Source organism: Phoca vitulina, unplaced genomic scaffold, assembly GCF_004348235.1.
Source record: "Phoca vitulina isolate PV1807 unplaced genomic scaffold, GSC_HSeal_1.0 scaffold57, whole genome shotgun sequence".
Classification (NCBI taxonomy): Eukaryota; Metazoa; Chordata; class Mammalia; order Carnivora; family Phocidae; genus Phoca; species Phoca vitulina.
Window position 1 is genome coordinate 9,515,283 of NW_022589760.1, and position 13,364 is coordinate 9,528,646.

The 13,364-nt window shown below is 34.5% G+C and overlaps 1 protein-coding gene across 3 annotated transcripts in view; it reads right to left on the reverse strand.

The window, feature by feature from the left end:
• Nucleotides 1–13,364, reverse strand: part of KLHL4 (kelch like family member 4) — a 169,481-nt gene that overhangs the window by 71,877 nt on the left and 84,240 nt on the right. The gene's annotated exons all lie outside the window — the stretch shown is intronic.

The following is a 13,364-nucleotide window of genomic DNA, read 5'->3' on the forward strand; positions in this document are numbered from 1 at the left end:
TGTGAGTTTCAGGTGTACAGTGTAATGATTTCATATATGTATATATTGTAAAATTATTACCACAATAAGGTTAGTTAACACATCCATCACCTCACATAGTTACCATTTTTCATGTGTGTGATGAGAACACTTAAGATCTAGGGTCTTAGCAACTTTCAAGTGTACAATACAGTATTGTTAACTATAGTCACCGTGCTGTACATTAGATCCCCAGAGCTTATTCATCTTCTTTTCTTTTCCAGATCAATAGATTTTATTTTACTTTTTTAAATTTACATTCAAATAGCCAACATATAGTACATCATTAGTTTCAGATGTAGAGTTCAATAATTCATCAGTTGCATATAACACCCAGTGCTCATCACATCACGTATCCCCCTTAATGCCCATCATGCAATGACCCCACCCCCACCCACCTCCCCTCCAGGAACCCTCAGTTTGTTTCCTGTAGTTAAAGAGTCTCTCATGGTTTTTCTCCCTTTCTAATTACTTCCTATTCAGTTTTCCCTCCCTTCTCCTATGATCTTCTGCACTGTTTCTTATATTCCACATATAAGTGAAACCATACGATAATTGTCTTTCTCTGATTGACTTATTTCGCTCAGCACAATACCCTCCAGTTTCATCCACATCGATTCAATTGGTGGGTATTCATCCTTTCCGATTGTTGAGTAATATTCCATTGTATATATATACCACATCTTCTTTATCCATTCATCTGTCGATGGACATCTTGGCTCTTTCATCTTTTTTGTTTGTTTTCTATTTTTTAATTTTTTTATTATTATGTTCAATTAGCCAACATATAGTACATCATTAATTTTTGAAAGAGTGTTCAACGATTCACTAGTTGCACATAAACCCAGTGCTCATCACAACATGTGCCCTCCTTAATACCCATCACCCAGGTACCCCATCCCTCCACCCCCTCCCCTCTGCAACCCTCAGTTTGTTTCCTGGAGTCTAGAGTCTCTCAGGGTCTGTCTCCCTCTCTGATTTCTTCCCATTCAGTTTTCCTTCCCTTCCCCTATGGTCCTCTGTGCTATTCCTTATGTTCCACATATGAGTGAAACCATATGGTAATTGTCTTTCTCTGCTTGACTTATTTCACTTAGCATAATCTCCTCTAGTTCCATCCATGTCCATGCAAATGGTAGATATCCATCCTTTCTGATGGCAGAGCAATATTCCATTGTAAATACAAACACATCTTCTTTGTCCATTCATCTGCTGAAGGATATCTTGGCTCCTTCCACATTCCAAAGATACAGATGTAGTGAAAACAAGGGGCACATGCACCCTAATGTTCATAGCAGCAATGTCCATAATAGCTCTTTCATCTTCTAACTGGAAGTTTGTACCCTTTCACTATTTAAGCAAATATGATGACTGTTGAATTTACAATGAAGAAAGTTGTCTACATGATTTTTCAGCAACACATAATGGTGGAATTTAAATATTAACACAAGCATAGAGAGGCTTACAATCAGTAGAAGCTTAAATACTTAATGCTTGGATGAACATACTTAATTTTTTTAATATTGTCTTTCTTGCTTTCAGGCATCATTTTCCAACCACCATTAGTTTTAGTTTCCCCCACCCCCAACTCAGCCTGTGTTTCTTTTAAGATAATTGGTCCAGGGCAACATTACTTTCTGTTTAATTTAAATAAATGATTCATCTCTGAATCTTCTTTTTTTTTAATCTCTGAATTTTCTTAACCTTTAAAGGCTCTTTTGGACATTCAGTCACAGTATTACATGGATAATTAAGGTAGCATGGTATGAATATCCTTAAAAATTGTCTGCTACAAAATATATTTGTTTTTGAGAAGAACAATACTTTCTCACCATAGGCAAGAAAGCATTCAGGTTTCACTTAACTCAGTTAAGTTAAGGAAACCTAATCTTTCCTCTGCTCAAGTAATGGTTTGATTTACATTGAGTCAATCAAACATCAATATCATATTATCTTAGCTTTCCTCGTGTGTACTCCATCATTTATTGAAGAGGAGCATATTCTAAAGGAGGAATATATTTTGGGAAGTTCTGGCCAGGAAATAATTTTATTCTGTGAAATTTCTTCAGCCTAATTTGGTTAAGGACAAAAAAATCATTTTTAATTACTGACTAGTTTGGGATGTGTTTACTTGGGCACACAAATTTATTAGATATCTGCAGTATTTTTTATAATTAAAATACAGATTTTTAGAATCAAAATCCTATCAACATGAACCACACACAATTTTGTTATGTTTCAAAAGACAGAGGCAACTGTAGCTTGTGTCTCATTAAGAAGTAAGAAATTAGTACACAAAGAAATATGGATATATCAATTTATTGCATCCAAAATATAAAATACATATTAAGCTAAATATATAAAATATTATAATCTATTCTTGGTCATTATCTAAGCAGACTGTAATAAAACAAGTCAAGCAAGCAAACAAACAACAAGAATTAAACTATTGAAACATAACCCAATCTGAATGAGTTCCCAGAGCTCATAAATTACAATTCTCTTGCCTCCATTTTAAATATTGTGATGTCAGGTCAGATGTTATAATGGAAGCCGATGCATCAGAGAATGTTCTTCCTTTTTCTTTATTGTATGATATCTACAGATGGTGACATGGGAGGCAGCATGCTGAAATGAAAAAAGCATCAAAATGCCTAGATTTAGTTCCTGCCCTTGTATACAAGCTGAGTGATCTTGGGCAAGTCACTTTATCTTTCTAAGCTTTAGTTTTCTCCTATAAAATGGAGATAAAAATAATACTAATACAGGGGCGCCTGGGTGGCTCAGTCAGTTAAGCAACTGCCTTCAGCTCAGGTCATGATCCTAGGGTCCTGGGATCGAGCCCCACATCGGGCTCCCTGCTCAGCCAGGAGCCTGCTTCTCCCTCTCCCACTCCCCCTGCTTGTGTTCCTCTCTCGCTGTGTCTCTCTCTGTCAAATAAATAAATAAAATATTGAAAAAAAAATAATACTAATACAAATACTACCAACAGTAATGCTTATGTCACAGGGCTCTTCAGATGATTACATGAGAAAATGTACATGAAAGTCTCTGTATAAATGTTAAATTTTATGTTAAGTTCATTCTAACTACCAAGATGTAGTATTTCCATAAATATCTTTAAAACATTTTTATATGGAACCGTTATTCATTTAATTAATAGACTTCAATTTTTAGAACAGTTATAGAATTATAAAAAAAAAACTTTGACAAGTACAGAGAATTCTTTACTTTTGTTTGTCATAACTATGGAAGGGTGTTACTGGCATAAATTGGTAGAGGCCAGAGATATTAGTAAACACCCTATAATGCACAGGGCAGCCCTCTACAATAATTGTTCAGCCAAAAATTTCAATGGTTCCAAGTTTGAAACACTCTGGTCTACCTCTTAATTCTACAGTTAGTTTTTAAGAATTTGAAAGCAGAGGCTATATTTAAAAAACAATATAAAGGATGCACCTAATACAATATTTTGTACACAATTAACATGTAATCACTGATTTAATATTTAAGTCTAATATCAGTGACTAAATATGAAATCTTGCCATTTGCAACGACGTGGATGGAACTGGAGGGTATTATGCTGAGCGAGATAAGTCAATCAGAGAAAGACATGTATCATACGATCTCACTGATATGAGGAATTTTTAATCTCAGGAAACAAACTGAGGGTTGCTGGAGTGGTGGGGGGTGGGAGGGATGGGGTGGCTGGGTGATAGACATTGGGAAGGTTATGTGTTATGGTGAGCATTGTGAATTGTGTAGGACTGTAGAATCACAGACCTGTACCTCTGAAACAAATAATACATTATATGTAAAAAAAAAAAAAAAAAAAAAAAAAAAATAAAGGAAGGAAAAAAAAAAGGGGGGGGGGGGGAATCGGAGGGGGAAACGAACCATGAGAGACTATGGACTCTGAGAAACAAACTGAGTGTTCTAGAGGGGAGGAGGGTGGGGGGATGGGTTAGCCCAGTGATGGGTATTAAGGAGGCCACGTACTGCATGGAGCCCTGGGTGTTATACGCAAACAATGAATCATGGAACACTACATCAAAAACTAATGATGTATGGTGATTAACATAACATAATAAAAAAAACTAATGATGTAATGTATGGTGATTAATATAACAATAAAAAATTAATAAAAATAAAATAAAATATGTTCTGATTTAACAAAAAAATATTCTACATTAGCTTTTTTTTTTTACTATGGCAAAATGGGTAAATTTATTGAGTTTTGACAATGAGGAGGGGAATATGGGCAATCATTACAAAGAACCATTATTGTTAATAACATTTTACCATACCAAAAAATTATTTTAGACCAAAATTTTTAGAATACTTTTAAATTTACAGAAAAATGGAAATGATAATAGAAATTTACAGATCCACACTCAATTCCCCTTCTATTATTAATATCTTACATCAATATGTTACTTTTTTATAATTAATAAACCAATACTGATATGTTATTATTGACTAAAGTCCATACTTTTTTCAGAGTTCTTCACTTTTTACTTAATGCCCTTTTACTATTCCAAAGTCTGTGTATCTTGCAATAACTTCTTCATTTACTCCATTACTGCCTTCATTTCTACTTAAGTTAATTTTCTTGTAATGAAATGTTTTAATTCCCTCCTCATTTCTAATTGTGAATATTCTATATATATTTCCATTGAGATTACATATAATAACCTAAAGTCATAACAATTTATTGTAACCAGATAAATCTAACCACATCACATAGACAATGATTCAATTGCATAGAAAACTGATTCCTTTATAAATATGCTCCTCCTTTTTTGTTATAGACATCACGAGTTACACTTTTATGTATTGTGTACCCGTTATCACAGATTTATATTCTTTTTTATGTTTCAGACTCATAAATCCTATAGAAGAATGAAAAGTGGTTATGAGCCAATATTATATTAATACTTGTTTTTATATCTTGTTTTTATATTTGCCATGCATCTTCCATTTTCTGAGGACATTATATTTTGTTTTGAGTTACGGTCTAAGATCTTTACTTCCAACTTGAAGGATTCCCTTTAATATTTCTTGTTGGACAGGTCTAATGGTAATAAACTCTCTTTGTATTTATCTAGGAATATCTTAATTTTGCCAGATACAGAATTATCAGTTCACTTTTTCCAGTACTTTAAATACACCATCTCAATGTTTTTTTGTCCTACAAGATTTCTGCTGATGGAACCACAAATGATGTTATTGATGATTACTTATATGTGACTTCCTACACTAATTTCAAAATGCCCTTTTACTTCTGACAGTTTGATTACAATGAGTCTTCTCTGGGTCTATTGGATTTATCCTTTTGCATTTCATTTAGCTACTTGTATTTTATTTATTTATTTATATTTTATTTTATTGAAGTATAATTAACATACAGTGTATATTAGTTTCAGGTGTGCACCATAATGATTCAATAATTCTATACATCACTCAGTGTTCGCCATAAGTGTAGTCATCATCTGTCAACAAACAATATTATTGCAATCATATTGACTATATTCCTTATGCTATATTTTTCATTTCTGTGACCTATTTATTTTATAAATTGAATTTTGAACTTCTTGATCTTTACCTATTACACCCATCCCCCCACCCACCTAACTCTGGCAACCACCAGTTCTAAAGACCTGGATATCTGTGTGTATGTGTCTTTTTCTCTTTCTTTCTTTCTTTTTTTTTTATTTGAGTATAGTTGACAAAATGTTACATTAGTTTCAGGCATACAACATAGTGATTTGACTTCTCTATAGGTTATGCTATGATCACCAATACTGTAGCTACCATCTGTCACCATACATTGCTATTACAATATTATTGACTATATTCCCTATGATGTACCTTTTATTCCTGTGACTTATTCATTCCATAATTGGAAGCCTGTATCTCTGACTCCCCTTCACCTATTTTGCCCATCCCCCCACATGCTTTTTCTCTTACAACAGTTTGTTCTCTGTATGTATAGATCTCATCCTGCTTTTTGTTCATTTATTCATTTGTTTTTTTTTAATTCTACATATAAGTGAAATCATATGGTATTTGTCTTTTTCTGACTGACTTATTTCACTTAGCATTATACCCTCTAGATCCATCCATGTTGTTGCAAATGGCAAGGTTTCATTCTTTTTTATAGCTGAGTGATATTTCGTTTAATATCTATCTCACATCTTCTTTATCCATTCCTTTATCAATGGACACTTGGTTCTATGCCTTTACAGCATTTGAACTATGGTAAAAGGCACACTGTAATATAACCTCATTCAGATCTTTAACTTCAAACTTGGAGGGTTTTTTGAGGCTCTTCAAGAATGTCTTTAAAGAGTATGTATTTTTTTTTTAATTTATATTGCCAAATAGCCTTCCAAAGAGACTGCCAAAATTAACTCTCACCAAAATTTTAAGATAATACGTTCAATTCTTTCTCACAGTAAAATTGTTATAAAATAGTTTTGCAGCAAAAGCAACTGAAGGGTTTATTTTTCTGATGTCTGTTTTACTACTCTTCAGAAAAACACAGGAACCTTCAATATTATCCTTAAAATTAAATAAAATCAGACAACAGTAACTTCTGTGATATCAACACTATGGTGGATCAAGAAGCTCCATATCCTCATTCTCTCATGGAAACATCAACTAAAGAAATACAGACTGACTAAAATAGCTTTGTGAGGGCCTGGGTGGCTGAGTCAGTTAAGTATCTGCCTTGGACTCAGGTCACGATCCTGGAATCCCAGGATCGAATCCTGCATGGGGCTACCCGCTCAGTGGGGAGTCTGCTTCTCCCTCTGACCCTCCCCCCCTCATGCTCTATCTCACTCTCTCTCTCACCCTCTCTCTCTCAGATAAATAAATAAAAATTAAAAAAAAAAATAGCTTCGTGAGAGCTCTGGAAACAAGTCGAAGTTATGTAGCAACAAAACAAATGCCTAATCAAGAAAAAGTCACATTCAAATGAATAAGAAATTTCATGGTATTTATGCTTGCTCTTGTACCACCCCTTCACAGACTAGCATGGTGCAATTGCAAGAAAACAGATTATATCTTGATTTCCTCCTCAGGATACGAGAAAAATTGTGGAACATATTTGCCACATTCTAGCCTGTCTGTAGACCACCCAGAAACTGTTTTCAATATTGCTTAGGTTAAAGCTCAGTTGAAAGTGTCAGTAAAGTTTGGATCTCAGGTTAGAAGTCCCAAAAGTTAGTGGCATGCATCACAGCACATGAAAACTGTGAAGGGACTGCAGATCCATGAACACCTGGGGTAAGGAATTATGAGCAAAAAATATATCCAAAGCTGCAAGAAGTAGGGGTGAGACATAAAGAAATTAAGACATGTATAAGTAGCCATATAAATGAGAAGTTTGATTAAAAACACCCATTCAAGCCCACAGAAAGCCCATGCCCAGAAAAGGTCTGATAAAGAACTCAAACCTTAATGTTGGGCTGATTAGTAAAATACTTCCCCACAAGGAACCATTATGCAAAGATTTGTAAAGATGGCTGTCTTTCCAAATGCCCATTTTTGACAAAAGATCAGAAGACATATGAAGTAACATGGAAACATGGCCCATTCAAAAGGAACAAAATAAATATACAGAAACTGACATTAAAGCACTATAGGTTTTCACATTTTGTATAAATAACTTTCTTAAATATCCTCAGACTGCTAAGTTAAAACAAAAAAGAGCTAAAGGAGATCAGAAAAACAATATATGAAGAAGATAATATCAACAAAGATATAAAAATTTTAAAAAGAACCAAACAAATTCTGGATTTGGGAACTACAATCCTGAATTGAAAAATTCACTAGAGACCTTCAACATCAGAAATGAACCAGTGTAAAAATCTGTGAACTTCGAGACAGGTAATATGAAATTATAAAATCTGAGAAATATGAAGAAAAAAATGAAAAACAGTGAATGGAGAGGCGCCTGGATGGCTCAATCAGTTAAGCTTTTAACTCTTGATTTCAGCTCAGGTTATGATCTCAGGGTCATGGTGTCAAGCCTCCCACATTGGGTTCTGCACTCAGCATGGAGTCTGCTTGAGATTCTCTCTCTCCCTCTGCCCGTCCCCCAGCTTGTGTGCTCGCTCTCTCTTTTTTTCAATAAATAAAATCTTTAAAAAAACAAAAAAAGAAAAACAGTGAATGGAACTTTAGAACTTAGAACTTTATGGAACATCATAAAAAATACCAATATTTGCATAACTGAAATCCCAACAGAAGAGAGAAAATAAGGGTCAGAGAACTTGTATGAAGATATAATGGTAAAGAATTCCTGGGGATAAATCACCAAGACAGCATGGTACTGGCACAAAAACAAACATACCGACCAGTGGAACAGAATAGAAGACCCAGATATGGACCCTCAACTCTATGGTCAAATAATCTTTGACAAAGCAGGAAAAAACATGCAATGGAAAAAAGACAGTCTCTTCAATAAATGGTGCTGGGAAAATTGGACAGCCACATGCAGAAGAATGAAACTCGACCATTCTCTAACACCATTCACAAAGATAAACTCAAAGTGGATGAAAGACCTCAATGGGAGACAGGAATCCATCAAAATCCTAGAGGAGAACATAGGCAGTAACCTCTTTGACATCAGCCCCAGCAACTTCTTTCAAGATACATCTCCAAAAGCTAGTGAAACAAAAGCAAAAATGATCTTTTGGGACTTCATCAAGATAAAAAGCTTCTGCACAGCAAAGGAAACAGTCAACAAAACAAAGAGGCAACCCACAGAATGGGAGAAGATATTTGCAAATGACACTACAGATAAAGGGCTGGTATCCAAAATCTATAAAGAACTTCTCAAACTCAACACCCAAAAAACAAATAATCAAGTCAAAAAGTGGGCAGAAGAGATGAACAGACACTTCTCTGAAGAAGACATACAAATGGCTAACAGATACATGAAAAAATGTTCATCATCATTAGCCATCAGGGAAATTCAAATCAAAACCACACTGAGATACCACCTTACACCAGTTAGAATGGCAAAAATGGACAGGGAAAGAAACAACAAATGTTGGAGAGGTTGTGGAGAAAGGGGAACCCTCTTACACTGTTGGTGGGAATGCAAGTTGGTACAGCCACTTTGGAAAACAGTGTGGAGGTGCCTCAAAAATTTAAAAACAGAGCTACCCTATGACCCAGCAATTGCACTGCTGGGTGTTTACCCCAAAGACACCGATATAGTGAAAAGAAGGGCCATATGCACCCCAATGTTCATAGCAGCAATGCCCGCAATAGCCAAACTGTGGAAAGAGCCGAGATGCCCTTCAACAGATGAATGGATAAAGAAGATGTGGTCCATATATACAATGGAATATTACTCAGCTATCAGAAAAGATGAATACCCAACTTTTACATCAACATGGATGGGACTGGAGGAGATTATGCTAAATGAAATAAGTCAAGCAGAGAAAGTCAATTATCATATGGTTTCACTTATTTGTGGAACATAAGGAATAGCGTGGAGGACATTAAGAGAAGGAAGGGAAAAATGGGCGGGGGGAATTGGAGGGAGAGATGAACCATGAGAGACTATGGACCTGAGAAACAAACAGGGTTTTAGAGGGGAGGGGGGCGGGGGGATTGGTTAGCCCAGTGATGGGTATTAAGGAGGGTACATACTGCATGGACCACTGGGTGTTATATGAAAACAATGGATCGTGGATCACTACATCAAAAACTAATGATGTATTGTATGGTGACTAACATAACATAATAAAATTAAAAAAAAATAAAAAAGAATTCCCAAAATTTCAGGTAAGATATAGATTTAAAATACAAGTAGCTTTACAACAATAAAAACATTCAACAAAGTAGGTTTTGAGGGAGTATACCTCAAAATAAATAATAAAGGCCATTTATGAAAAACCCAAATTTAGCATCATATTCAATGGTGAGAAACTGGCAGCTTTTTCTCTGAGATCTGGAATAAGAAAGAATGTCCACTCTCACCACTTTTATTTAACATAGTACTGGAAGTCATAGCCACAACAAGAAAAAGAAATAAAAAGTATCCAAATTGGAAAGGAAAAAGTAAAACTTGGACTTTGCAGATGGCATGATATTATATATGGAACACCTTAAAGATCCCACCAAAAAACTACTGGAACAAGTACATGCATTCAGTAAAGTAATAAGATATGAAATCAATGTACAGAAATCCATTGCATTTCTATACATAATGAAGTAGCAGAACAAGAAATTAAGGAAACAATCTCCTTGACAAATGCAGTAAAAAGAATAAAATACCTAGGAGTAAGCTTAACTAAAGAGGTGAGAGATCTGTATTCTGAAAACTATAAAACACTGATGAAAGATACTGAAGATGGCACAAACAAATGGAAAGATACTCCATGCTCATGGATTGGGAGAATGAATATGAGTAAAATGTCTATACTACCCTAAGCAATCTATGCACTTAATGCAATCTCTATCAAAATATCAGCAACTTTTTTTCACAAAACTAGAACAAATAATACTAAAATTTGTATGGAATCACAAAAAACTTCAATAGCCAAAACAATCTTGAAAAAGAACAGAACTGGAGGTATCCTAATCCCAAACTTCAAGATATACTACAAAGCTGTAGTAATCAAAATAATATGGAACTGGCACAAAAATAGACACATGGATCAACAAAACAGAACAGAGAGCCCAGAAATAAAGCCACGATTATATGGTCAATTAATCTACAACAACAAATAAAGGCAAAAACTTGCAATGGGGTAAAGATAGTATATTCAAAAAAATGGTTTGGGGAAAACTGGCAAGCTACATGCAAAAGAATGAAAGTGGGTCACTTTATTACACCATACACAAAAAAATTCAAAATGGATTAAAGACCTATATGTGAGAACTGAAACCATAAAACTAGAAGAAAACTTAGGCAGTAAATTCTTTCATATCTCTTATAGAAACATTTTTTTAGATAGGTCTCCTTTGGCAAAGGAAACAAAAGCAAAAATAAACTATTGGGACTACACCAAAATAAAAAGATTTTGCACACCAAAGGAAACCATCAGCAAAACAAAAAAGAGAACCCACTGAATAGGAGAAGATATTTACAAATGATATATCCAAGAGGCAGTTAATACACAAAATATATGAAGAACAAATACAATTCATCACAAAAATCAAATATTCTTATTAAAAACTGGGCAGAGGATCTGAGTAGACATTTCACTAAAGAAGACATACAGGTGGCCAACAGACACATGAACATGCTCAATTATCACTAACCATCAGGGAAATACAAATCAAAACCACAATGAGATATCACCTTATACTTGTCAGAATGGCTAGAATCAAAAACACAAGAAATATCAATTCTGGTGAGGAACTGAAGAAAAAGAAACTCTATTGCTTTGTTGGTGAAAATGTAAATTGGCACAGCCACTATGGGAAACAGTATGGAGTTCTGTTAAAAAATTAAAAATAGAAATACCATATAACACAATAATTCCACTACTGGGTATTTACTCAAAGAAAACAAAAACACTAATTCAAAAAGATATATGCACCTTTATGTTTATTACAGCATTATTTACAATAGCCAAGATATGGAAGCAACTAAAGTGCCCATTGCTAAAGAAATGGATAAATAAGATAATAGATAATATAGATAATATAGATTATATATACAATTGAATATTAGTCATAGAAAAGAATGAAATTTTGCCATTTGAAAGGACATGAATATAGCTACAGAGTATTATGCTAAGCAAAATAAGTTAGTCAGAGAAAGATCAATACCATATGATTTCACTCGTATGTGGAATTTAAGAAACAAAAGAGCAAAGGGAAAAAAACAGAATGGAAGGCAAACCACAAAACAGACTCTTAACTATAAAGAACAAACTGATAGCAGAGGGGAGAGGGGTGGGTGCATGGATTAAATAGGTGGTGGGGATGAAGGAGTGCACTTGTGATGAGCACTGGGTATTGTACAGAAGTGTTGAATCACTATATTGTACACCTGAAACTAATATTACACTGTATATTAACTAACTGGAATTTATTTATTTATTTATTTATTTATTATTTATTTATTTATTTTTAGATTTCATTTATTTATTTGAGAGAGAGAGCACAAGCAGGGGGAGGGGCAGAGGGATAAGGAGAAGCTGGCTCCCCGCTGAGCAGGGAGCCAGATTCCTGGCTTGATCCCAGGACCCTGGGATCATGACTTGAGCTGAAAGAAGACGCTTAACCGACTGAGCCACCCAGGTGCCCCTAACTGGAATTTAAATAAAAACTTGGGGCACCTGGGTGGCTCAGTCTGTTAAGCATCCAAATCTTGGTTTCAGCTCTGGTCATGATGCAGGGTCCTGAGATCAAGCCCTGTGTAAGACTCCCCACTCAGTGGAGAGTCTGCTTCCCTCCTCTCTGCTCCCCCGCACTCATGCATTCTCTCTAAAATAAATAAATAAATCTTTAAGAATCAATCAATCAATCAATAGGTATTAAGGTGGGCATGTGTTGTGGTGAGCACTGGGTGTTATACACAACTAATGAATCATTGAACACTACATCAAAAACTAATGAGGTACTTTATGGTGGCTAACCGAACATAATAAATAAATAATCAAATAAATATGTTAATTAATTAATTAGATCATGTGTAGAAGCAAAAAAAAAGAGAAACAAAACAGATGAACAAAGGGAAAAAAAGACAAACAAAAATGAGACTGTTAAATATGGAGAAGAAACTGGTAGTTGCCAGATGGTAAGTGGGTTCAGTGATTTGTGAAATTGTTAAAGAGTATTAAAAGTACACTTATTGTGATGAACACTGAGCAATGTATAGTGCTGAATTGCTATATTGTACACCTGAAACTAATAAAACACTTTATATTAGTTATACTGGAATTTTATAAATAAATAAATATCAATCAATCAAAACAAAAACTTCATGTGGATGGAGTGGGCACTGAGAGAACTGACAATTGCCTTATCTGGTACCTCTTATAAACTTATTTCTCTTCAGAGTTGCTACATATTGGGAGACACAGAAGTATATCTAATTTTATTTTATAATAAACTATATAATTTACAATTATGGTGCAAGTTCCCATGTAAAAACAAAATAGATTTTATTTTTGTCTACGCTTATCAGAAAAGGAAGACTTTCATATCCTCATACATTACCAATACAATAAGAAGAAGAAGAAGAAGAAGAAGAAGAAGAAGAGGAAGAGGAAATGGAAGAAGAAAAAGGAAGAAGAAGAAGAAGAAGAAGAAGAAGAAGAAGAAGAAGAAGAAGGAGAAGGAGAAGGAGAAGGAGAAGGAGAAGGAGA